Source organism: Procambarus clarkii, chromosome 3, assembly GCF_040958095.1.
Source record: "Procambarus clarkii isolate CNS0578487 chromosome 3, FALCON_Pclarkii_2.0, whole genome shotgun sequence".
Taxonomy (NCBI): domain Eukaryota; kingdom Metazoa; phylum Arthropoda; class Malacostraca; order Decapoda; family Cambaridae; genus Procambarus; species Procambarus clarkii.
In genome coordinates, this window is record NC_091152.1 from 31,005,256 (window position 1) to 31,030,726 (window position 25,471).

Sequence of the window (25,471 nt, forward strand, 5' to 3'; positions counted from 1 at the left end):
TTCATAACCTTTTCTCTGTAACGGTGAACACCAAGTTTTCTGAACTTAAAAAAAAACTACATATATATTGTATATACAAATTAACAAAGTCTTTTATTCCCGACGAATCCGTTGTCATGATGTTGTTGACTCGCCCCTTGCTGTATTCTTGCTGTAGTTCTGCAACGATGCGTCGTGTTCTTCACCAACGATGTTCTTCAGCTGGCCTCAGTTGTTGTGAGAAGAGTTCCACTCCCCTCTTGACTAGAGTCTTCCACTGATCTAGTCCACAATCCGCAGTACATCCGCGCTGCTGGTCCCTACTTCCGGGTCGTCGACGAGGCGATGACGTCGGTGTTGACAGCGATGATTGACTTGCTGTCAGGTCACAGGGGGAACTCTGGCGTACCTGGGTTCCATCCTCTTGTAAGATGTCGCCTGCTGAACGTCTGCTGGCGGTGTTCTGTCTGCCGCATACATGTTGACTTCCTGGGATTACTGAGACGTTGACACCAGACGAGGTCTTGCTTGATGAGTGAACAGCTCCAGTTCGTTGAGGCGGGGTGGGCGTGGCGGCAGAACCCTCGGGTTCCGGCTCCAGCTCTTGGGTTCCATCCACTTACAGGTGTTTCTTCTGCTACGTCGTACTAGGCCTTTACGACTTTCTTCGTTATCCCATCATGCACATGATTGTAGGCCCAAGATGCAAATCGTGCATCCGCGTTGGCGTATCATGCACACTCTAGAGGGAACGTGCTGTTCTTACGTAGCCACCAAGTTTCACATCTTGTTGCTCGGCGCATCAGAAACCTCAGGAGTGGGCAAGACCTTGTGTAATCCCGCAACCGTTGCCCAATCCACTCCGTTGTTCTTGGCTGTTCATTTCCGGTCACCGGTGTTCTGTATAGCAAGGCAGGTGACCTCATTAATGTCTCGTCTGATATGTTGAATCAGTCCTCCAGATGACAGCTAGTGTTGGCAGTTCCATAACCTCATTAAGTGATGAGGTGTCGGTTGTGACCTTGACTTGTTGCCGCCCCCACCATGGCAGGTACCACTAACAAGGGTGGGGGGAGAGGGATGGAGGGGGTGATGTAGTGTGACTCGTCCTGTCCCTCGGGAACTAAACCTGGTTCCCGCCAGACAATAGCGGTGACATGCTACTCTGGCCTCAGTTGTAGAGATGGGATATGACCGACAGTGTGGAAATGTGAGCAGACCTGGGAAAAGAAACATTCATAACTCATGTCTGGTGGAGACCTGGATCTGCCCTGGAGGTTTTAAGAAAGATAACTCCTCCAGGGTAGGTAAAGGTACGGCACTCTTGACTAAGCACCTACAGTACAATTCTTTGCCTCTACCTATAACTCAGATGACAGCTTAACTCAGTTACTGTGCGCTCATCTGCGCGCGAGATCTGGTGACCATAGGGTGACCAGGCCTAACTTGGCTACTAAGTAAGGATGATAGGATGTCATTATCCTCCTCTGATTGAGCATCAGGGATAACCATTCCCTCCACTCTCTCAGGGACTGGAATTACTGAAGGTAATTCCAGTTCTTTCCTTGCTACATAAAGTTTCAATTTATTTATATGGATGGTTCTTTCAACCTGGTCTTCAAATATACCCTTAATTATGAAATTTACTGGGCCTAGTTTCTTAATAACTCTATAAGGGCCTCGCCATCTAGCTGCTAACTTCCTACTCTGATTGGCGGGCGCTGACTCATTCAACCGCATCACTAGGCTTCCCTCTTTCACTCTTAATGGTTGTACCTGCTTATCATAATAATGGGCATACCGTGTCCTTGCTTTTTTTGATGCTTCAGCTGCTATCCTCCATGCATTCTTCATCTTGGTGAGGATTTCTGAAGGATAATCCTCTCCATAACTAATAGTATGTCTGTTAAGCAGACCTGACGCAAAATTACACGAGTGTCCAGTAAACAGCAAGACTGGTTGAGTATTTATTGACTGGTGCACTGCGGTGTTTAGTGCAAACTGAACAAGGGCAACTGTTCATCCCAAGTGGCCGGGTCATTCTCTACTAAAATGGCAAACATATTCTTCACCGTTCTATTAGTTCGTTCCACATTGCCGTTCGTCTGGGGATGGTATGCTGTTGTTAGCGCAGTTGTTGTTTCTAAGAGTTTACATACTTCCTGAAATAAGCTACCAATAAACTCCTGTCCCCTGTCAGATACAAGAACTTTAGGCGGACCGAACACAGTAACAAACCTAGCTAAAAATGCATCTGCCACTGTTTGGGGGTCTTTCCTGGGGAGGGCTACTAGAGTGGTATACCTGGACAGATGGTCCACAAGAACTAGCGCATATCTGTTGCCTGAATTGCTGCTATGTAAATCAATTAAATCAGCCCCCACCCGATCCAAGGGTTCTGCTATCTCTGAGAATTCCTGGAGTGGGGCTTGTACTTTAGGAGTACCTTTGCGTCGTTGACAGTTCCCACATGACCTCACGTACTTAATTACATGTGATAATAACCCTGGGAAATAAAATAATGACTTGGCCTTTGTGTAAGTTTTGTACACTCCCGGGTGACCTGCAATCTTTGACGCATGCGCAAGTTTTAATGCTGAAGGCTTTAATGCGTCAGGGATAACTAGCTGAAACAACGCCCTGTCCTTCTGGGCATTTACATGATACAACACTCCTTCTTTGAGTGCAAAGTCATTTAAAGAGGTACTTTGTTTTCTCGAAGGATATTTCCCTCCTTCCAGATGTTCAATAATTTCCTTCCATCGCTGTTCCTTCATCTGAAGTTCTCTCATTTTATCGCTCGCAATCGTTTCAATGTTTACATTCATATTGATGGTAGCAATGTTCCTACTTAACGCATCAGGAACAACATGAGATGGACCAGTCTTATACAATATCTGAAACGAGTGTGCTGACAGTTCGTGACCCCACCTTGTCATTCTCGGGCAACGTGTCTTTTTCTTAAAAATGTGGGTCAATGCTCGATGATCAATATAATTTATGAAGTGACGCTGAAACACATAAGGCTCAAAATACCTTACACTCTCTACTACAGCTAAAGCTTCCTTGTCAGTGGCTGAGTACCTTACTTCCGGTCCTTTCACTTTCCTACTAAAGTAAGCTACCGGGTGCGGGTTGTTCTCCGAGTCACGCTGAATTAAACAGCCACCTATGGCAATGCCGCTAGCATCAGTGTGGACTTCCCAATCTTTCTCAAAGTTAGGAATGGCTAAAACTGGAGTAGTACTCAATTGTAATTTTAACTTCTCAAAAGCCTCCTCATGCTCTCGGGTCCATACAAACTTAACATTTTTCTTAGTGAGGTTCGTCAGTGAAGCTGACGTTCTCGCAAAACCTTCTATGTGTCGACGGAAATACCCAGCTGCACCCAGAAATCTTCTCACGTCCTTTGCTGTCTTTGGTGTTGGCATTTCAGCAATAGCGCGACAAGAGTCTGGATCAGGGCGTATTCCATCTGTGCTTACCTGAAAACCCAGAAACTTGAATTTCTGAGCCGCCAGGGTACACTTTTGGGCGTTCAATTTGAACCCCGCCTTGTTCAACAAGGCGGGGTTAGAGACAAGGTCTCTGTCAAATCATGGAGGTGTTCATCAAAAGTTCTAGAGTACACTACAACATCATCAAGGTACGCCAATGAGTGCCTACCGAGAACAGGGCTTAAAATATAATTTATCGCCCTCTGAAAAGATGAAGGAGCTGTTTTTAATCCAAATGGCATACGCTTGAAATGGTAAGTCCTAACCCCATCCGAAAATGCTGTTTTTTCTCTGTCTTGCTTTGCAACTGGTTTGGCCCAATACGCTGACTTTGCGTCAAGTGTCGAGAAGTACTTAGCTGTGCCAAACTGGTCTATGATTTCCTGAATGAGAGGCAAAGGATAAGTGTCCGCTGTTGTTACTTCGTTCACTTTACGGTAATCTACACAGAACCTGTAACTACCATCAGGTTTGCGTACTAGCACTACTGGGGAAAGCCACGGTGACGTGCTCTCTTCTATAACGCCCTGTCTCACCATCTTTCTACACTCATCTCGAATAAGTTGTTTCGCCTGCTCTGGGAGTCTCCATTGACGTGTTTGGACCGGAGGATTATCACCTGTTGGAATGGTGTGTTCGACTTGAGGCAGGAAGCCTATTTCCTCATCCTCAGTCGCAAATAACATAGGAAATTTACGGAGGACTTCCCGTACCTGTTTACGTTCAGCAGGTGACATATGAGTCAAATCTAGAGCAGTTATTAATTTGTCCACCATTTCCTTATCTTGAGGAGATAACGGGGTTTCTTTACCGATCTTACTGCGTGACTCCTCGTCTCTTACGTTCAATGCGCTACATTGCGCTGTTACAGTCGATGTTTGTGTGGTATCTGACTCTATTATTTCTTTTAAATTTACCACAATTCCCTGTGTCAGACTATCGCCTACCCTAAAGCGATAAGGTTTGTGAGAGAGGTTGACCACTGGTATTATCGCACCTTTGTCATGTACAGATACCAGAGTATATGGTATCATCAACTTATCAATTCTGCCATCTACCTGAAGGGTACTTCCGGGTTGAATGTTTCTTCCTACGGCGACTTTAATATACTTAAATGACCGTGGTGGACATACTTGTCTGTGTACAGCATGTAGTCTACATGTTTTCTTGTCAGGGTCTTGAAGAGACTTGAACAATTGTTTAGGAAGGTTTACATATTTAGGTGCTCGTTGAATTGAAGCAATCATGGGAGGGTGATCAGTTAACTTTACTGGGAAAGACACAGATCCCAACTGTAGCCTACTGTGTCTTGCTCCCTTCTCCGATGTCAAAGAATATGTAAATCGTTTCAAAAAATCCATGCCTAACAATATATCACCAGGGAATGTTACATTATCCACCACAGTACACTCATGGATACAAGGTTTGTCTTTTTCAATGTTAAAAGTTAAAATACATTTTCCCAGAACGTCAAAGTGTTGACCATTGACAGCTGTTAATTGTGCACCCCCTTCCTTAAGGCGCACCTGACTGAAGGTCCTAAATGAGCCCATCTTAATGATGGTTACCTGACTACCAGTGTCCAGGAAGGCAGTCAACCTCTTCCCGCACACCCTCACTTCAAAAGTGGGCCGCCCTTCCTCCTTGGGGGCCTTATCTCATAATTCCTCCTTATTATTGGGGCAGTCATCTCGTTTGTGGCCGCGTCCGCCACAACTCCAACACCTGGGGTCATAAGTGTAGCACCAGTGAGGAGGCGGACCTGCTCTATGGTGCCTTCCCCTCTGGTTGCTGTGAGAGTTACCTACACTCTCCTTAACACGATGGGAATTGTTCGTATCTACCGCTTGGACATAAGAGGATTGTCTGGTGTCAGTTGTATCCCTACACTGCCGCTGAATATTCTGTAAGTCCGTAGCGTACTCTATTAAACTGTAGTAATCCATCGTTACACTTGCAGCTGAAACGTGAGCTCCAAGTGTCCCGGGGATCGACATACACAACAGTTGTTTAGCCTTCTGACTAATTCTCAGGTCATCGTATCCTAATTCATGCCTCAAGTCACGCACTCTACGCAATATGCCAGTTCCAAAATCTTTGAGAGTTTCGTTTGGGCCTCGTTTTAAACTAGCTAAATACCTATTAGCTGTTTCCTCTGTTATTTTCTCTTTATATCGTCTCTTAATTGCTGACACAAACTCTGGCCATGTTTGCAAATATTGAAACTCTTGGTCCTGCATTATTGAACCATTAGGGTCTATACAAGCTCCCGCTGCTAAATTAATTTTCACCCAGTCATCCTTGGCAGCTGACAAACATGATCCTACTTGCCCTATCCAGTCGTCTATTTTCCGGTTACGTTCCACTATGTTTGTCGGTAACTCTTTGCAAATTAGTTTGGGCAACACTGGTCTAGGCAATGAGAATGATGAAAATGGGGGCTGACGCATACCATGAGACGCAGGGGCCATGGAGTGTAGATGTTGGCAATGGTTAGGGAAGGGTTGGTAATGGGGAGGGTTATAGTGATGGTCAGGTGGGGGGTAGGGTTGGGAAGGGTGATGTTGGTGTGAGGCAGGGGATTCTAGGGGTTGGTTCTGGGCAATGCATAGGATGGTAGAGGAGGGTTTGGTCGTATGACCAAGGTTGGGGTTGTGAGGGGGCAGAGGTGGGGTGGTATTGGTGGGGACAGTTACCTGAGCGGACCCCTGGGTAGGCGTATGTACGCGCCCTGCCTGAAGGTTCACATACAGGGGTTCAGAGAGGCGCTTCCTAATTTCTGAGGATGGGTAAGGTGGGAGGGGGGTGGTTGGGGAGGGGTATGTGGGGAAGCTGCAGGCCGCCGCGCCCATGGGGTGTTGGGTTGGGGGGTCGGTCTGCGGGGAAGTGGGGGAGGGGTGATGTCATTAGGCTGCTGAGTATCAGGGGTGGACAAAGGACGGCTACCCAGCATGTGACCTGATGTGACCCCATCACCTGCACCTTGTGGGTCGTCACCTGACTCCTGAACCGTGCTATCCACTTGGACAGCCTGTCTCGGCCTCAACTTGTCAACTTCCACTACATCTGAGGAATTATACAGTGTCATGGCTAAGTCCCTACGTTCGGCCTCAGCCTGATCCTCTGCAAACCGTACTGCTGGAAGGTTCCTTTGGCTAAGCCCTCCCTGACTCCTTAATGTCCTATCTGAACTCATGATGCCAATAAACTACGTCCGAACGACTAGTTCACCGGACTAGCGCTGACCCAAAATGTTGAAAAGAAATTAAAAAAAAACCTTTGGCACTAACAATGATTCACTGAGAACAAGACAAAAAAACTCATAACGTCGTTATAAATAGCCCCTTTTACTTAACAAGGATGGAAATTTCAATGTCACTTCTAAACCAAAAAAAAAAAACGTAATTAGTTTTCAATCTGCCTGCTCTTATGACAGAATATAATCGATATTACTTTCACCGCGTTGAGACAATTTCTCATACGCGATACCACTACCCAATTTCCCACGCACTATTCATTAACAATAATTCACTGATAGAAGTATTTGTACTTCCTATCGGGAAACTGTAATTACTGCTCGTGTGAGCTTAACTAATAGACTCTTACTCCTTAAACCTACAGCCACATCACGTGACCCAGAACTATTTCCCTCGCTACTCTCACGGGTCCACAGCTCAAAACTTGTTGCCACACCCCGTAACCAGACTTAAAACGCCAGGCGTCCCTAGACGTGAGTCAACTGACACACTAGTCCACACTAGCATGCTGTACAATACCAGTACAACTATGATTATTGCGTACAATTGGAGTAAATCAGTCAATCGCGATAATATGAAAAGAACCACCGCTTAAAATTACTTAATAGCTACACCGAACGGCACAAGACGCGTCAGACTGAACACGGTAAAACAATGTTCACCACCGCTAAGCCACCACTGTAATATACCCGCCTTGTATATCTCGACCGCGCACCCCGCTACCACCACTGAGCTATCCGTGCAATCTCCGCTCTTTCGATGGTAATAACAGATGCTATATCGATCATGTAAGATGTTAACACTCGGGGCGTCATACGAGGACGTAAACCAGTAAACAGAAGAGAGAGAGAGCGAGAGAGAGAGAGAGAGCGAGAGAGAGAGAGAGAGCGAGAGAGAGAGAGAGAGCGAGAGAGAGAGAGAGAGAGAGAGAGAGAGAGAGAGAGCGAGAGAGCGAGAGAGAGAGTGAGACACTAGTGAGGGAGAGTGAGACAGAAAGCTAGAGATAATCGTAGTCACAGCCTATCGCATGAGTTACCGAGTGACGCTGCCACCACCCTGAGTTACCGGACAGGGGACCGGAGTGGGAGTCGTAGGTCTTGCAGATGGAATAACCTACCAGGACAGGTGTAGGGGACAATTGAACGGTACAAGGATCCTGGCCTGACACTCGAATAATCCTGACCACTTGGGAACTATAGTGTACACAAGAATAAGGCGGGACACACCCAATACTAACACCTCAACACGGAAGACCAACGGGGGGGAGGAGTACTGGATAATTAAGAACACTAGGTCACTGGGGCAAAGGGGACGGTAGGCCCAATATCACTAAGACAAGGAACCATTAATACACATTTTATAACACTTAATATATGACTTTATTTGAAATAATTAAATAAGACACTCCCTAACTATATTCCCTAATAGAGGCCAAGGGTACTGAATGAGGTGCTTTAGTACAAGAGAGCCTTACTTACTCGTATGTTGTTCCACAGTTTTCCTGGAGATGATGTTCCTTCCCCGAGTCCACACACACACCTCCCTACTGGGCTGCGCCCGCTCTACTGTCTGTCCCATGATCTCCTGCTCCTCAGCTGAACATGAGGGTTTTACATTTGATGTTTAGGGGAAGATTATCATGACGGCATCAACTCTGACCTCTTCGTGATTCGATGACCGTTGACCTGACTCTATGGCTAACTTGTACAGAGGTGTAACTTTTACATTGTCTGCTGCCGCCTGACTGGCGCCCGTGGTTTGTTCATCCTCCACGTGGCTTGTTCACGCTGTTATGATGCTCATATTGTTCTATGTACTGCTCTCTTGTTACAATATATATATATATATATATATATATATATATATATATATATATATATATATATATATATATATATATATATATATATATATATATATATATATGTCGTACCTAGTAGCCAGAACGCACTTCTCAGCCTACTATGGAAGGCCCGATTTGCCTAATAAGCCAAGTTTTCATGAATTAATGTTTTTTCGACTACCTAACTTACCTAACCTAACCTAACTTTTTCGGCTACCTAACCCAATCGAACCGATAAAGATAGGTTAGGTTAGGTTAGGTAGGGTTAGGTAGGTAGCCTGCTCTTCCCTACACATTTACGTCATTCAAGCACAAGATACTATAATGAAGATACGTCCATCAGTATCGCCAAACGTTTTGCCCAGGAAGCAAAGCGTACCTTGCACAACCCGACACACCGGCTTCCGCCCGCCGTCAAACCAGCAAACTACTCATTCTCCGCCTGCCTGTTGCTGATTGGCTGGTGTGTCGCCGCACCTGCACTCACGCCACCACATGAGTCGACGTCTGGGCCAGCAGCACGCCGACTCCTCAGAATATCCCTGTGCTCTTTGGAGTTGACATCTCTCTATAGTAGACAAGCCTTGGCTGTTGTGTACTAAGGGAGGTGGCAGCTTGAAGCCAGTATTCTCAGCACCTCACCTGCTTTGATTTTATTACTTGCACTTACTTGTCTTAGAGTAAATTGTTCACTGACCTTAATAATTCATGTTGTTTTGTTTGTTGACTTGTTTTGAATTTTACGAGATTGTCTTTATTCATATCTTGTTTTCTAGAGTAATTAAAATTTCATTGTTTATACTTTGTGTTTTGTGTGTCTTCCCATTACCTTACCACAGACGAAAGGACAATCTTCTCTTTTATTTTGTTATGTGACGAGGCCCTGCCCCCAGCTTTTGAAACAGCCGAACACCAACGCTTTACCGTCACAATATATATATATATATATATATATATATATATATATATATATATATATATATATATATATATATATATATATATATATATATATTTAGGGGTACCACCACTGGTTTAATTAAAGGGACCCACATCCTCGAAGAAGAAAATAAATAGTGTTCAGAGAAGACCTTGTGGATTCTCACTGAATACTTTAATCTTTTCCTCTCCTACCACCCCTATTATTTTTTGTTATTTTTTTTTATTTGATTTTATTGCAATGCTACAGTTTACAGAAAACACACACTTATATAACAATATACCAATCAGTGTTCGAAGACCTCGTCCAGCTCCTCGGGGGTCGGTGCGTACCCAAGATACAGCACGCATTTCCCCTCTGAACAGCGACACTGAGGCGCTGAAACATAAAACTGGCCGCTCTTGGGTCTCTAGTCTTCCCAATGAGTTCCTCGCCCAGCTCCTTCAGGAACTTAAGTGCACATTTACCCCAGGCGCCCAGAGTCTCAGAGCCTATTGGCACGAACCTGTAACAACGTTCTAGGTCCCTGTACTTGTTAGTTTTCTGGGTCTCCCTGAAGGTGGCCGCCCCGCCTCCCTCAGCTGCGCTGTAAGGTAGATAGGTATCAGCCAATGTGGATGCACACGTGTAGTCCCACACGACCTGTTTACCTTCCCTCCACGGCTGCAGGGTGACTCCATCTGGGCGTTTTTGGCTGTTGTCAGGTCTACACAACTGAGGTTCCCTTTGTGCTGGGCATCCAGCTGAAGCCAAACTTCTCTTGATGATGCCATTGACTGCTTCATGTCTGGCAATCTTTCCCTGTGTCTTACGACAGATGAGACCATGGCTGCCGTATTGGTCTGCCCGTGCATGGCCACAAATACACCGGTGCTCGGTGGAGATAGGGGCGGCAAGGCGCAGAGCAACACCAATACTTAGGGTCCGATGGTCCAGGCGGGTGCCCAAGGCGGAATTAGGGACTGCTACCAGGAAGTCCCCGGCATGGGGCGCTTGCACAGCTAGAAGACGCATATATATATAGACGCATATATATATATATATATATATATATATATATATATATATATATATATATATATATATATATATAGTATATATATAGTATATATATATATATATATATATATATATATATATATATATACCATTAGGCTCTAGGAGATTCGAACCGTGGACCCCACGTGTGTGAAATTGAAGCTCTATCGACCTAGTAAAATATAATTTATTTCACAAGATCACAATCCTCTTTCCATCACCTGTCAGATCCCAAGTATGGAGCTTGTGTTTCCATTAGTCCCCCAATTCTCTAGTTCCTCAAATTTCCAATTCCTCTTTATCAGGAGTGCCACTCTCCCTCCCTGTCTCTGTCTCCTTTCTTTCCTTACCACTTGGTGCTCCTCTGGGAAGATTGCTTCCCAGATCATATCATTTATATTTGCCTTCAGTGGCCTTGTGTGTGTGTGTGTGTGTGTGTGTGTGTGTGTGTGTGTGTGTGTGTGTGTGTGTGTGTGCTTACAATTGTTTTAAGGTTAAAACTAAGGTTGCAAAATAAGATGACTGATAAAGCAGGAAGGGACAATCTTCAGAGTGGAACCTGAGAAATGTTCTCAAATGGTATAAAACATCGCTAACATTGTGAGTATCATGACCCACTAAACTGTCCTGTGAAGTAAAGGTTCCAGGCACAGAAAACTCTACAGTTACAGCTGCCTCATTAACTCTCAACTCAGGTTGCTGAAAACTCTTGAAAAAAAAGACACCATATAACCGTGAACGTTAAGCTGGCGAATTGTGAACAGAATATAAATTATTATTAATGGCCGAAAAAATTAGTTATATTCATATACAATGTTCTAACAGTATTTAATATAAACATTCTCAAATTAATATCATACATATAACTGGTTTTCTTATCAACATTTTAAAGAATGGTCATTTTGCAAACTCGTGTTTGTAAATGATGATTTAACACATTTCTTCTGAGTGGCGGCCAGAGAGGATCACAGAATCTCATTTCCACTCCGGTATCATAATGCGGTTACCTCAGTTACCACATTATTTACCAGAGTGAAACAGCACCACTGCCACGTAATTATATTACTCAGGTAATTTGCCCAATGCCAGGTTTGTGTCAGGTGTGAGGTGGGGGGGGGGGGGAGGGACTCAGCGTTCAGAAGCTTTCCGCACTTTACCGTCCACAAGAGTCAGGTGTACAGAGCGGGGTGATGCTCCACCATCACTTCTAATGAAAACTGTCACCAATACCCAGGTATAAGTTAAGTACTGTAATGGCAGTCTCCCATTCTGGACCTAAACACACTTTCACAACCACCCTTTCACCAAGGCACTCACAGCAAGGCACTCACACGGTCCAAATCACACAACAAGTCACACCGAGACACGAGCGCTGACTTAACCAGACTCTCACACCTCGTGACCCACACAGCCAGACACGATCAGACTCTCAAGACGAACATATAAAACCCGCCATGAACCGAATCAATCGACCAATTCTATTTCTAATATACGTTAATGACATGTTTACGGGAGTCGAGTCCTATATGTTGATGTTCACGGATGACACAAAATTAGTGAGAAGAGTTGTGACAGATTAGGATTGTAGGATCCTCCAAGAGGACCTGGACAGGTTGCAGAGATGGTCAGAGAAATGGTTACTGGATGTCAACATGAGCAAATGTACAGTTATGGAAATGTGATTAGGTGATAGGAGACCAAAGAGACTGTACACAATAAAGGGAAACTACCTACCTGTGACCATTCGAGAAAGTGACCTGGGCGTGGACATAACACCTAATCTAACTCCTGAGGCACATATAAATATGATAACGACAGCAGCATACTCTACACTGGCGAAAGTCAGAACATCATTCAGAAACCTAAGTAAGGAGGCATTTAGGGCACTTTATACTGCCTACGTGAGAGCAGTCTTAGAGTATGCCGCACCATCATGGAGTCCCTACCTAAAGAAACACATAAGGAAACTGGAAAATGTTCAGAAGTTTTTGACGAGGCTCGTTCTAGTTACAAGGGATTGGATATGAAGAGCGTCTGAAGGAACTGAACCTTACGACACTAGAGAAAAGAAGGGAGAGGGAGGATATGATAGGAACATATAAAATACTCAGGGGGATTGACAGAGTGGAAATATACGAAATTTTCACACTGAATAATAACAGAACGAGGGGACATGAGTGAAAGCTGGAAACTCAGATGAGTCAAAGAGATGCTAGGAAGTTTTCTTTTAGTGTGAGAGTGGTGGAAAAATGGAATGCACTTAAGGAGCAGGTTGTAGAAGCAAACTTTATTCTTAATTTTAAAACTAGATATGATAGGGAAATGGACAGAAGTCATTGCTGTAAACAACCAATGACTTGAAAGGCGGGATCCTGCAGGCACAAATATTTGAGAACACACACACACACACACACACACACACACACACACACACACACACACACACACACACACACACACACACACACACACACAGAGTAGTAGCCGTGAGCCGGTAGGGGACACACAAGATTAGTGAGGTCCGCGGAAATTCGTAAGTTTCTCGGGACATTGAAGGAGTATAGAGGCTAGATCATAGTATTTGGCCTCTCGCAGTGTGTAGCTAGCAGGGTGCAACATAACATAGTCATATCGCTAGCGATAGTGCGAAGAAACCAAAGTGGAGCTAGTGGCATCACCGGTGCATATAAGTGTGGAGGACCGTGTGCAGCAACCTGACCTTATGGCCAGGTGGGACGACCCGCCGTGGAACTGCCTGATTGTGTTTGTTGAGTGGTGACTGTGATCAGTGGTAAAGTAAATAAGTGAACTGTCACACAACGATACAGTGACTGACTCCAGAGCTTTGTGTAGACAGAGAAGAACCGACTTCATCAATCTACTAGCACTTAGTGAATCGCCTAGTGGGAGACAACGACGGATAACCATCGTCATCATACATCGTCCTTACTCATCTGGTTGTGTGAGCGGGAGGCAGACAGGTATGTACCCCCTCTCTGGTCAATTAATCAGGTGTACAAATTGAGGTAAAATATTATCAAATTCTTGTTCAGGATATCATATATATTTAAAAATCAAAAAGTGGCTCATTTAGGTAGAGGTAACGCTTAAGGGAACTCGTGACACACGCACGCATGCCCGCCCACGTACGTATGCACGCACACAAGCGCGCACACACTAAAACAGACACACTAGGGGGGCTACGAGGCAAACACCAGGCTACGAGGGGGGCCTCGTAGCCTGGTGGATAGCGCGCAGGACTCGTAATTCTGTGGCGCGGGTTCAATTCCCGCACGAGGCAGAAACAAATAGGCAAAGTTTCTTTCACCCTAAGTGCCCCTGTTACCTAGCAGTAAATAGGTACCTGGGAGTTAGTCAGCTGTCACGGGCTGCTTCCTGGGGTGTGTGTGTGTGTGTGGGGTGGGGAAAAAAAAAAGTAGTTAGTAAACAGTTGATTGACAGTTGAGAGGCGGGCCGAAAGAGCAAAGCTCAACCCCCGCAAAAACACAACTAGTAAACACAACTAGTAAACACACACACACACACGCACACAGAACTTTGTATACCACATATGTCAGGCCAATCCTGGAGTATGCAGCCCCAGCATGGACTCCATATCTAGTCAAGGATAAGACTAAACTGGAAAAGGTTCAAAGGTTTGCCACCAGACTAGTACCCGAGCTGAGAGGTATGAGCTACGAGGAGAGACTACGGGAATTAAACCTCACTTCGCTGGAAGACAGAAGAGTTAGGGGGGACATGATCACCACATTCAAGATTCTGAAGGGGATTGATAGGGTAGATAAAGACAGTCTATTTAACACAAGGGGAACACGCACAAGGGGACACAGGTGGAAACTGAGTGCCCAAATGAGCCACAGAGATATTAGAAAGAACTTTTTTAGTGTCAGAGTGGTTGACAAATGGAATGCATTAGGGGGTGATGTGGTGGAGGCTGACTCCATACACAGTTTCAAGTGTAGATATGACAGAGCCCGATAGGCTCAGGAATCTGTACACCTGTTGATTGACGGTTGAGAGGCGGGACCAAAGAGCCAGAGCTCAACCCCGGCAAGCACAACTAGGTGAGTACAACTAGGTGAGTACACACACACACAAACGTTCAGTCAGAGGAAAAAGTATTAACACCTGGGAACAGGGGATAGGACCTTACTATACCCCGCTCTTGTCCCCCCATCTGACCTGACCTGACCTGGTCGCCATCTCCCCCCCCCCACCCCCAGTCCCCCGCATCCCCCATACACACACTCTTCCCCTCACCACTCTCTCCCCTCTCTCTCCCTCTCCCACTCCCTCTCTCCAACTCTCTCTCTCTCCCACTCTCTATCTCTCTCCCACTCTCTCTCTCTCTCCCACTCTCTATCTCTTTCCCACTCTCTCTCTCTCTCTCTCTCTCTCTCTCTCTCTCTCTCTCTCTCTCTCTCTCTCTCTCTCTCTCTCTCTCTCTCTCTCTCTCTCTCTCTCTCTCTCTCTCACTGGAGACGGGAGACCTACCAGAAATATGGAAGACGGCGAATGTGGTCCCAATATACAAAAAGGGCGACAGGCAAGAGGCACTGAACTACAGGCCAGTGTCCTTGACTTGTATACCATGCAAGGTGATGGAGAAGATCGTGAGAAAAAACCTGATAACACATCTGGAGAGAAGGGACTTCGTGACAAATCACCAACATGGGTTCATGGAGGGTAAATCTTGCCTTACAGGCTTGATAGAATTCTACGATCAGGTGACACAGATTAAGCAAGAAAGAGAGGGCTGGGCGAACTGCATTTTCTTGGATTGTCGGAAAGCCTTTGACACAGTACCGCATAAGAGGCTGGTACATAAGCTGGAGAGACAGGCAGGAGTAGCTGGTAAGGTGGTCTAGTGGATAAGGGAGTACCTATGCAATAGGAAGCAGAGAGTTACGGTGAGGGGTGAGACCTCCGATTGGCGTGAAGTCACCAGTGGAGTCCCACAGGGCTCTGTACTCGGTCCTATCTTGTTTCTGATATATGTAAATGATCTCCCGGAGGGTATCGATTCATTTCTCTCAATGTTTGCGGACGATGCTAAAATTATGAGAAGGATTAAAACAGAAGAGGAATGTTTGAGGCTTCAAGAAGACCTAGACAAGCTGAAGGAAAGGTCGAACAAATGGTTGTTAGAGTTTAACCCAACCAAATGTAATGTAATGAAGATAGGTGTAGGGAGCAGGAGGCCAGATACAAGGTATCATCTGGGAGAGGGAATTCTTCAGGAGTCAGAGAAAGAAAAAGACTTGGGGGTTGATATCACGCCAGTCCTGTCTCCTGCAGCACATATCAAGAGGATAACATCAGCGGCATATGCCAGGCTGGCCAACATACGAACGGCATTCAGAAACTTGTGTAAAGAATCATTCAGAACTTTGTATACCACATATGTCAGGCCAATCATGGAGTATGCAGCTCCAGCATGGAGTCCATATCTAGTCAAGGATAAGACTAAACTGGAAAAGGTTCAAAGGTTTGCTACCAGACTAGTACCCGAGCTGAGAGTTATGAGCTACGAGGAGAGACTACAGAAATTAAACCTCACTTCGCTGGAAGACAGCAGAGGAGACATGATCACCACATTCAAGATTCTGAAGGGAATTGATGGGGTAGATAAAGACAGGCTATTTAACACAAGGGGCACACGCACAAGGGGACACAGGTGGAAACTGTGTGCCCAAATGAGCCACAGAGATATTAGAAAGAACTTTTTTAGTGTCAGAGTGGTTGACAAATGGAATGCATTAGGAAGTGATGTGGTGGAGGCTGACTCCATACACAGTTTCAAGTGTAGATATGATAGAGCCCGATAGTTTTAGGAACCTGTACTCCTGTTGATTGACGGTTGAGAGGCGGAACCAAAGAGCCGGAGCTCAACCCCCGCCAGCACAATTAGGTGAGTACACAGAAGACAACGAGTCAGTGTGAGGGGTGAGGTCTCAGATTGGCGAGACGTCACCAGTGGAGTCCCGCAAGGGTCAGTCCTTGGACCTTGGACCAGTCCTGTTTCTGATATATGTAAATGATCTCTCAGAGGGTTAGACTCATTTCTCTGAATGTTTGCTGATGATGCAAAAACTATGAGGAGGATTGAAACAGAAGATGATAGTAGGAGGCTACAAGATGACCTAGACAGACTGAAAATGAATGGTCCAACAAATGGCTACTAAAGTTCAACCCGAGTAAATGCAAAGTAATGAAACTAGGCGGTGGAAACAGGAGACCAGACACAGGATACAGAATAGTAGATGAGGTTCTTCATGAAACGGACAGAGAGAAAGATCTAGGAGTTGATATCACACCAAACCTGTCTCCTGAAGCCCACATAAAAAGAATAACGTCTGCGACATATGCGAGGCTGGCTAACATCAGAACAGCATTCAGAAACCTGTGTAAGGAATCATTCAGAACCTTGTACACCACATATGTAAGATCAATCCTGGAGTATGCGGCCCCAGCGTGGAGCCCGTACCTTGTCAAGCACAAGGCGAAGCTGGAAAAATTTCAGAGGTATGCCACTAGACTAGTTCCAGAACTAAGAGGCATGAGTTACGAGGAAAGGCTGCGGGAAGTGTACCTTACGACACTGGAAGACAGAAGAGTAAGGGGAGACATGATCACTACCTACAAAATCTTCAGTGGAATTGACCAGGTAGAAAAGGATAAACTATTCAACACGGGTGGTACGCGAACAAGGGGACACAGGTGGAAACTGAGTACCCACATGAACCACAAGGACGTTAGAAAGAACTTTTTCAGTGTCAGAGTAGTTAACAGGTGGAATGCATTAGGAAGTGATGTGGTGGAGGCTGACTCCATACACAGTTTCAAGTGTAGATATGACAGAGCCCAGTAGGCTCAGGAATCTGTACACCAGTTGATAGGCGCGACCAAAGAGCCGAAGCTCAACCCCCACAAGCACAACTAGGGGAGTATACACCCAACACAAACTTTGACAGATAGAGGGCAACTTTAGGGAGCGCCCAGCGTGGCAACACTCACCCAGCTCTGAGGAAAATTATCAATTTCTGTCGACTTTGGGAAGAGTTGAGTGCGTGAGAGAGTTGGTCATATTGTGTCGCCCGTCAATTAGGGCGAGAATGGGCAGTAAACTGAATGATAAAAGACCCATCACGCCAGTGGAAGTGCTGGGCTTGTCACTTTATTATTTTGTCGCCCCCTAACCTCTGCTACTTCCTGTTCTCGGAGCTGCGCTCAGGGAAATGTTCCTTGTATGAAAGATCTACTGTCGGAGATCACGAAGGCTGTCAGGAGCTGCTGGCCTAGAATTATTCCACGCGTGATCAAACACTTCTACTTCTGTAGATATAAATAAGTGCCCAAAAGAATCCATTTAAATTAGCTTTCAATAGTTAATAAATGCATTAAATATGACCAATTTGGACTGTAATTGCTTGTGGGGCGTTTGCTGCCTTAATTAAATTAAAGTTATTTGGTCAATATGAATGTGTGAAATCTGATAACATAGACTGAAACGAATTAGATAATAATTTGGATAATAATATAAAGAAAATTTTAATCTAATTCTATAACAAGAATTAGAGTAAGACTTAATAGTTGTAAGACTTAAGATGTGTAAGACTTAAGATGTGTAGGACTTTAGATTTGTAAGGTTTAAGATGTGTAAGACTTATGATGTGTAAGACTTAAGATGTATAAGAATTAAGATGTGTAAGACTTTTGATTTGTAAGACTTAAGAATAGTAAGACTTAAGATTAGTAAGACTTAAGATTTGTACGACTTAAGAGCAGCAGGGCTGTTTACACAGTGGGAAGTTCCCAACTTCTCGGTGTATACTCACTGAGAGTTTACTTGACTTAGAGTATAAGAAACTGCTTGGTCATTACCCTATTGAGATGGCTCTAATAACCCTCCTGGGTTTGATAGGCCTATCTTAACACCAAACAAATTACACCTAACAGTCGGATTCGTTTTTGACTCACATTCGGGAATTACGGGTTCGAATCCCGGGCAAGACAGAAATGGTTGGGCTCTTTTCCTTTCACCTAATGAATCTGTTCACCTGACTGACAGTAAATAGGTAAAGAGGAGTCAGCTTGTTGTGGGGTTGCATCCTGGGTAAGGTCAGTAGTTCGACCTTGGGGGAACCACTGGCTGCCTAACATATACACATAGCAGTGTTTCAGGACGAGTTTAAACGTAGTTGTAGAGAAAGTATGTTGTTGACAAACACAGTGTTTGTATTTTCATTTAAGAGTGAGATAACACATCACTCTCTCAATGTCCTCAACACGAGGACATACCTACATATGTAAGAGGACATACTCACACGTGTACGTGGACATACCTACATATGTACGAGGACATACTTACACGTGTACGTGGACATACCTACATATGTACGAGGACATACTCACACGTGTACGTGGACATACCTACACATATGCCAGGACATACTCACACGTGTACGTGGACATACCTACATATGCACGAGGACATACTCACACGTGTACGTGGACATACCTACATATGCACGAGGACATACTCACACGTGTACGTGGACATACCTACATATGTACGAGGACATACTCACACGTGTACGTGGACATACCTACATATGCACGAGGACATACTCACACGTGTACGTGGACATATCTACATATGTACGAGGACATACTCACACGTGTACGTGGACATACCTACATATGTACGAGGACATACTCACACGTGTACGTGGACATACCTACATATGCACGAGGACATACTCACACGTGTACGTGGACATATCTACATATGCCAGGACATACTCACACGTGTACGTGGACATACCTACATATGCACGAGGACATACTCACACGTGTACGTGGACATACCTACATATGCACGAGGACATACTCACACGTGTACGTGGACATACCTACATATGCACGAGGACATACTCACACGTGTACGTGGACATATCTACATATGCCAGGACATACTCACACGTGTACGTGGACATACCTACATATGCACGAGGACATACTCACACGTGTACGTGGACATACCTACATATGCACGAGGACATACTCACACGTGTACGTGGACATACCTACATATGCACGAGGACATACTCACACGTGTACGTGGACATATCTACATATGCCAGGACATACTCACACGTGTACGTGGACATACCTACATATGCACGAGGACATACTCACACGTGTACGTGGACATATCTACATATGCACGAGGACATACTCACACGTGTACGTGGACATACCTACACATATGCCAGGACATACTCACACGTGTACGTGGACATACCTACACATATGCCAGGACATACTCACACGTGTACGTGGACATACCTACACATATGCCAGGACATACTCACACGTGTACGTGGACATACCTACATATGTACGAGGACATACTCACACGTGTACGTGGACATACCTACATATGTACGAGGACATACTCACCTTCACAATGCTGACCTTGGTAACCTTAACTGTGACTGGAGGACACCATGTTCAAGACGTGTCTAGGGTGACCATCCTCACACTCCCTGCTCCCTCCTGCCGTGGCCCCGTGTCCACACTCACACTCACTGCTCCCTCCTCCCGTGGCCCCGTGACCACACTCACACTCACTGCTGCCTCCTCCCGTGGCCCCGTGTCCACACTCACTGCTCCCTCCTCCCGTGGCCCCGTGTCCACACTCACTGCTCCCTCCTCCCGTGGCCCCGTGTCCACACTCACACTCACTGCTCCCTCCTCCCGTGGCCCCGTGTCCACACTCACACTCACTGCTCCCTCCTCCCGTGGCTCCGTGTCCACACTCACACTCACTGCTCCCTCCTCCCGTGGCCCCGTGTCCACACTCACACTCACTGCTCCCTCCTCCCGTGGCCCCGTGTCCACACTCACACTCACTGCTCCCTCCTCCCGTGGCCCCGTGTCCACACTCACACTCACTGCTCCCTCCTCCCGTGGCCCCGTGTCCACACTCACACTCACTGCTCCCTCCTCCCGTGGCCCCGTGTCCACACTCACACTCACTGCTCCCTCCTCCCGTGTCCACACTCACTGCTCCCTCCTCCCGTGGCCCCGTGTCCACACTCACACTCACTGCTCCCTCCTCCCGTGGCCCCGTGTCCACACTCACACTCACTGCTCCCTCCTGCCGTGGCCCCGTGTCCACACTCACACTCACTGCTCCCTCCTCCCGTGTCCCCGTGTCCACACTCACTGCTCCCTCCTCCCGTGTCCCCGTGTCCACACTCACACTCACTGCTCCCTCCTCCCGTGTCCCCGTGTCCACACTCACTGCTCCCTCCTCCCATGGCCCCGTGTCCACACTCACACTCACTGCTCCCTCCTCCCGTGGCCCCGTGTCCACACTCACTGCTCCCTCCTCCCGTGGCCCCGTGTCCACACCCACACTCACTGCTCCCTCCTCCCGTGTCCCCGTGTCCACACTCACACTCACTGCTCCCTCCTCCCGTGTCCCCGTGTCCACACTCACTGCTCCCTCCTCCCGTGTCCCCGTGTCCACACTCACACTCACTGCTCCCTCCTCCCGTGTCCCCGTGTCCACACTCACTGCTCCCTCCTCCCGTGTCCCCGTGTCCACACTCACACTCACTGCTCCCTCCTCCCGTGTCCCCGTGTCCACACTCACTGCTCCCTCCTCCCGTGGCCCCGTGTCCACACTCACTGCTCCCTCCTCCCGTGGCCCCGTGTCCACACTCACACTCACTGCTCCCTCCTCCCGTGGCCCCGTGTCCACACTCACACTCACTGCTCCCTCCTCCCGTGTCCCCGTGTCCACACTCACACTCACTGCTCCCTCCTCCCGTGGCCCCGTGTCCACACTCACACTCACTGCTCCCTCCTCCCATGGCCCCGTGTCCACACTCACACTCACTGCTCCCTCCTCCCATGGCCCCGTGTCCACACTCACACTCACTGCTCCCTCCTCCCGTGGCCCCGTGTCCACACTCACACTCACTGCTCCCTCCTCCCGTGGCCCCGTGTCCACACTCACACTCACTGCTCCCTCCTCCCGTGGCCCCGTGTCCACACTCACTGCTCCCTCCTCCCGTGGCCCCGTGTCCACACTCACACTCACTGCTCCCTCCTCCCGTGGCCCCGTGACCACACTCACACTCACTGCTCCCTCCTCCCGTGGCCCCGTGTCCACACTCACACTCACTGCTCCCTCCTCCCGTGGCCCCGTGACCACACTCACACTCACTGCTCCCTCCTCCCGTGGCCCCGTGTCCACACTCACACTCACTGCTCCCTCCTCCCGTGGCCCCGTGTCCACACTCACACTCACTGCTCCCTCCTCCCGTGTCCCCGTGTCCACACTCACACTCACTGCTCCCTCCTCCCGTGGCCCCGTGTCCATACTCACACTCACTGCTCCCTCCTCCCGTGGCCCCGTGTCCACACCCACACTCACTGCTCCCTCCTGCCGTGGCCCCGTCTCCATACTCACACTCACTGCTCCCTCCTCCCGTGGCCCCGTGTCCACACTCACTGCTCCCTCCTCCCGTGGCCCCGTGTCCACACCCACACTCACTGCTCCCTCCTCCCGTGTCCCCGTGTCCACACTCACACTCACTGCTCCCTCCTCCCGTGGCCCCGTGTCCACACTCACACTCACTGCTCCCTCCTCCCGTGTCCCCGTGTCCACACTCACACTCACTGCTCCCTCCTCCCGTGGCCCCGTGTCCACACTCACTGCTCCCTCCTCCCGTGGCCCCGTGTCCACACTCACACTCACTGCTCCCTCCTCCCGTGGCCCCGTGTCCACACCCACTCTCACTGCTCCCTCCTCCCGTGGCCCCGTGTCCACACCCACACTCACTGCTCCCTCCTCCCGTGTCCCCGTGTCCACACTCACACTCACTGCTCCCTCCTCCCGTGGCCCCGTGTCCACACCCACACTCACTGCTCCCTCCTCCCATGTCCCCGTGTCCACACTCACACTCACTGCTCCCTCCTCCCGTGGCCCCGTGTCAACACTCACACTACCGAAAGATAAACGAAATTACTAAAGGTGATGTGTATCCTTTGCCACGGATACAAGAAATAATAGATCAGTTTGGGGCAGCCAAATACTTTTCTACTCTGGATGCGAAATCTGCGTATTGGGCCATCCCAGTTGCTGAGAAAGATAGAGAAAAGACCGCCTTCTCTGATGGGGTTCATACTTATCAATTCAAGCGGATGCCTTTCGGGTTAAAGACAGCGCCTTCATCATTTCAGAGGGCAATTAATTATATCCTCAGTCCAGTCTTGGGGAGGCACTCGTTAGCGTACCTGGATGATGTGGTTATCTACTCCAGGACGTTTGATGAGCACTTACGAGATTTGACTGAGACGTTGGCATTGTTAGATAAGGCGGGGTTCAAACTTAACGTGAGTAAGTGCACTCTGGCATCTCAGAAATTCAAGTTTCTGGGATTCCAGGTGAGCACAGACGGTATCCGACCTGACCCCGACTCCTGTCGTGCCATTGCTGACATGCCTACACCTAAGACAGCAAAGGATGTTCGAAGGTTTCTGGGGGCAGCCGGATATTTCCGTCGCCACATTGAGGGTTTTGCAAGTACAACAGCACCGTTAACTGAGCTTACTAAGAAAAATGTTAAATTCGTTTGGAAACCTGAGCATGATAACGCTTATGCAAAATTAAAAAGTCAACTCATTACCACCCCAGTCTTGGCAGTACCGGATTTTGATAAGGAGTGGGAAGTACACACTGACGCCAGTGGCATAGCTCTTGGTGGGTGCTTAATGCAACGTGATAATGACAATCTTCCTCACCCAGTTGCATATTTCAGCAGGAAGGTTAAGGGTCCGGAGGTCCGCTATTCTGCAACGGATAGGGAAGCTTTGGCTGTGGTAGAAAGTGTCAGGTACTTTGAACCGTATCTTTTCCAACGTCACTTTGTCATTTATACAGATCACAGGGCGTTGACTCATATTTTTAAGAAAAGAACTAAGTGCCCTCGCATGTCACGTTGGTCTCATGAACTAGCTGCTCACTCATTCCAAATACTTTACAAGCCTGGTCCATCACATGTTGTACCAGACACTTTGAGTAGAAACATTGCTACTATTAACGTAAATCTTAACATTGAAAATATTTCCAGTGAGAAAATGCGAGAATTCCAGATGAACGAACCAAGGTGGAAGGAAATTATTGAACTTTTGGAGGGAGGAAAATATCCGTCGAAGAAACGTAATTTAGCCATTCATGATTTTGAAATGAAGGATGGGGTCTTATTTTATGTAAAGGGACAGCAGGATCGTGCAGTTTTTCAGTTGGTTATCCCAGAGGTGTTGAAGAAGTCGGCGTTGAAACTCGCACATGCGTCTAAGATTGCAGGTCATCCGGGGATTTTTAAAACTCACATGAAAGCCAAGTCACTCTTTTTCTTCCCCGGTATGTTAACAGAGGTCATTAACTTCGTTAAGTCCTGTGGTCACTGTCAAAGGAGGAAAGGTACCCTTAAGGTACAAGCTCCATTGCAAGAATTCCCAGAAATTTTGGAACCTTTAGATCGGGTGGGGGCTGATCTGATTGATCTGCATCACAGTCATTCAGGAAACCGTTACGTATTGGTGTTGGTAGACCACCTGTCCAGGTACACCACACTGATTGCATTGCCTCAGAAGGATTCACGAACTGTTGCAAAGGCGTTCTTAGATAGGTTCGTCACTGTATTTGGTCCCCCTAAAGTGTTAGTTTCTGACCGAGGTCAGGAATTTAATGGGAATATTTTTAGAGAAGTATGTAAAATTGTAGAAACCACTTCAGCATTCACGACGGCTTATCACCCTCAGGCTAACGGCATGACAGAACGGACGAACCGGTCAGTTAAAGATATGCTTGCAATTCTTGCAGAGCATGATGCAAATTCGTGGGACGAACAACTCCCCTATGTCCAGCTAGCTCTGAACACTGCCATCCATCAGTCCATTAACACCCAACCCCTTTTGCTGTTCACAGGTCATTCATGTAATTTCCCGTCAGGTCTGCTTAACAGACATAATATTGTATATGGGGAAGATTACCCATCAGAAGTTTTAAATAAGATGAAAAATGCATGGAGAATTGCAGCTAGGGCTTCCAAGACAGCACGAGACCGCTATGCTCAGCATTATGACAAGAAGGTACGACCTCTTGAGTTGAAAGTCGGGAGTCTTGTGTTGAGAGTTAATGAGGCGGCTCCTGCCAATCAGAGTAGGAAACTTGCACCTAGATGGCGGGGCCCTTACCGAGTAATTGAAAGAAAAGGTCCGGTTAATTTTGTTATTAAAGGTATTTTTGAAGACCAAGTTGAGAGAACGATTCACATTAATAAGTTAAAACCTTATCACGCGAGGGAGGAACTAGAGCTGCCTTCAGCAAGTCTAATTCCTGACCTGTCTAATGATCCAAGTGCTGAGTCAGATGATGAGGATGACCTCCTGTCAGATCTCATCAGTAGTCAAGTTCAATCTTGTCACCCTATGGTAACAAGGTCGCGAGCTGTACAGTAAATTGGTAATGATCTCCCCTAGTCAGGTTTAGTAATTTCATAATAATTATCCTGTAGAGGCACTGGTGTGTACTTACTGATGTGCATGACTCAGGTAGCATACTTGCCTTGCTCTGGGGTTTCCAACTTCCTATACCTCAGAGTAATATCCATGCTTCCGCCATTTGTTGTTGTCTGTCTTTCTCAGGTCTGATGGTACACCAGTTCCAGCCTCCCAGTCACACGTGAACCAAGGATCGAGATCAGCAGGTCTGGGGATGACCCACCTGGCTGATAAGATCGGGGTCTGAGGCACGTTACATAAAGTCCTCCCCCCTTGTACCCGGTAACTCGTCAATTGGTTATCCGGAAGG